The sequence below is a fragment of the Polyodon spathula genome, chromosome 2, assembly GCF_017654505.1.
Source record: "Polyodon spathula isolate WHYD16114869_AA chromosome 2, ASM1765450v1, whole genome shotgun sequence".
NCBI classification, from domain to species: domain Eukaryota; kingdom Metazoa; phylum Chordata; class Actinopteri; order Acipenseriformes; family Polyodontidae; genus Polyodon; species Polyodon spathula.
This window is the reverse complement of record NC_054535.1, coordinates 77,486,603-77,489,026: the sequence shown is the minus strand read 5'-3', so window position 1 is coordinate 77,489,026 and position 2,424 is coordinate 77,486,603.

Sequence of the window (2,424 nt, the reverse complement as noted above, 5' to 3'; positions counted from 1 at the left end):
TTTGACAAAATCTCATCTCAGTTGTTAACATATATTTTTGTTGTCTTCAGTCTCCAGTTATTGCAGTTTTAAAACAGATCGTACACCAGCTCTTTTGTCAGATGTATACCACCCATCGTCGTTTATTTTGATGCTATCCACAAAATTCTTCACATGGCACAACAACCAAAGTCATCAGCCCTTGTCTTGAGCCGTCCGGCTTTGCATCTCTGCCAGACCCACCTGCACCCGCACCATCGTTTTCTTCAATTCTATTTTCTGATAGACGGTGTTTTTAATTAACAATATGTCTTGAGATTTAATGATGTACCAGCAACTGTAAAGTAATCATACAACATGTGATTTTTGTCATTATTGTATAAAAACTGGGACCCTATAATGCAACTGTATAAAACTAGCAAGAAGAAAATGAGCTGCACGAAGGAGAGGTTCAATTGTGGTTACTATTTGCTAAATCGTTGTTACTGGTGAGCAATGTTATGCTAGGTTTACACCTCTGCATTAAGTTTTATTCCTCTCTCTGAAGATCTGTTTTGTTGTTCTCCTGTCTCTCAGTACACTTTATGCTGTTGTTGTGCCAGGAGGCCCTCATGTGGTGGTGGGTGTGAACAGCAGTGTTTATGAAACAGGTATTAATCCACATGCTCAGTGTCCTCACACAGCTATGCTAAAGTTGACAGTTTGAGACAATGGGAAAGTGACAGTGGTTCAGTTGAGAAGTAATCCTATTGCTGAAGCGATAACATTAAAGGGTCTAGTAAACCCTGCCATTACTTCTCCTACCATTTTTCAGCTGGCAGGATTTTTTAGACTTGATGCTGCTTAGGAGAAAACAACAAACTGGAAAGTCACACAGTTCTCTCAGCTTCTCAGAATGCACAATGCTACCTTCATCTGAGATATAATCTGCCTTCAGTAATGTAATTAGACATTAGCAGAAGATGGTAATTTAGCTGAAATACAGCTACGGGGGAAATCATTTTTAATTCAGAAAAAATGTCTTCCATTAAATATCATAAAAAAGAGAGGGGCTACAAAACTACTGGCCGTGTGTTTTTTCTCAGTGTAATGAATTTTATAGTGTAGCTACACTACCCGATAGCACTTCATCGCTTTAGCTACCAGTATATATGTAATGTTAAAACGTGACTGTAAATAAATAAAGCATCCAATATGGCCGTGTGAAAAAAATGACTGCAAAAGATTTAGAAGTAAGTAGTTTTTCGAGATTTACCATTATACTGTAAATTTACAGTATAATGGTAAATCTCGAAAAACTACTCACTTCTAAATCTTTTGTAGTCATGTTTGTATTACTTTAGTATAAATACATGTTAATTTGGATTCATATGTTGTTTTTTTCTGACTTTATGTGAACGAAAAGACACGCATTTGCCCGTTTTCCCATTGGAAATAGTGATGTTTCAAAATATCACTGTCCTGGTCACAAAAGCAAAATTTGTGGGGAATAATAGCCATTTTCTATACTTTTGAGGCATAAGCAATTAGGAAATAACACTTACTACCCAGGAACAAAAATTGTGTTACATAGTGCTATCATAAGCAATAAAAATACAAAGACGGCATCATGTTTTATGAGCTGTTGAAGAAACCACTGCAGCAGCTGATTTACAAAAAAAAAAAAAAAAAAGAAAAAGAACTGATGTTAAATAAAATAACTAAATTATGTACCAATAGTTATAAAAAAAATAAATAAATAAAATAAAAAGATGTCTCAATCTTAAAATCTTTGGTGATGCAACACGTTTGGCCTTAGATGTAGGCGTTTGAAGCATGTTGAGACATATTTAGATATTCCAAACTCCAAAGCAGTTTATTATGTAGGTTATTTTGCATTTAAAGAGACTGACTCGGATCCCGGTTAATCACACATAAACAGGGGAGCCTTTGTGTGGAAGAAAAAAAAAAACTAAAATAAAAAATTACATCAAGGAGTTATAAAGTGTAGGAAACGCCGCGTAATTGTATGGTAGTCATAACAACTGGATTCGATAATAATATTTTTTGTAGTGAAGAAGAAGAAAAGAAAATCGCCAGGAATCGGATTAGGTCTAATAGACAGCTGAGGTAGACGATCGCTTTTTTAAATGTATTATTATTATTTATTTATTTATTTATATCAGTTTTTAATTTGTAGTTAATATTATCAGACAGACATATAGATGCTGTATCATATAGATAGGATAGATAGATTTTCCTTTTTTTGCACTTGCTTTCAAATAGGACAAATGTCAGTGTCTTTAGTTTAACGCCTTGTGCAGATTCTACTTATTTTATTTGCTAGTCAAAAATTGAGAGCGTATGGCGTCGAGCAGATCATATACAAAAGAAGAGTTAAACGTTTTGAATACTTCGGTGTAAGAGACCTTGACATGGAATCTACTGTCATAATCACTTCCTTTC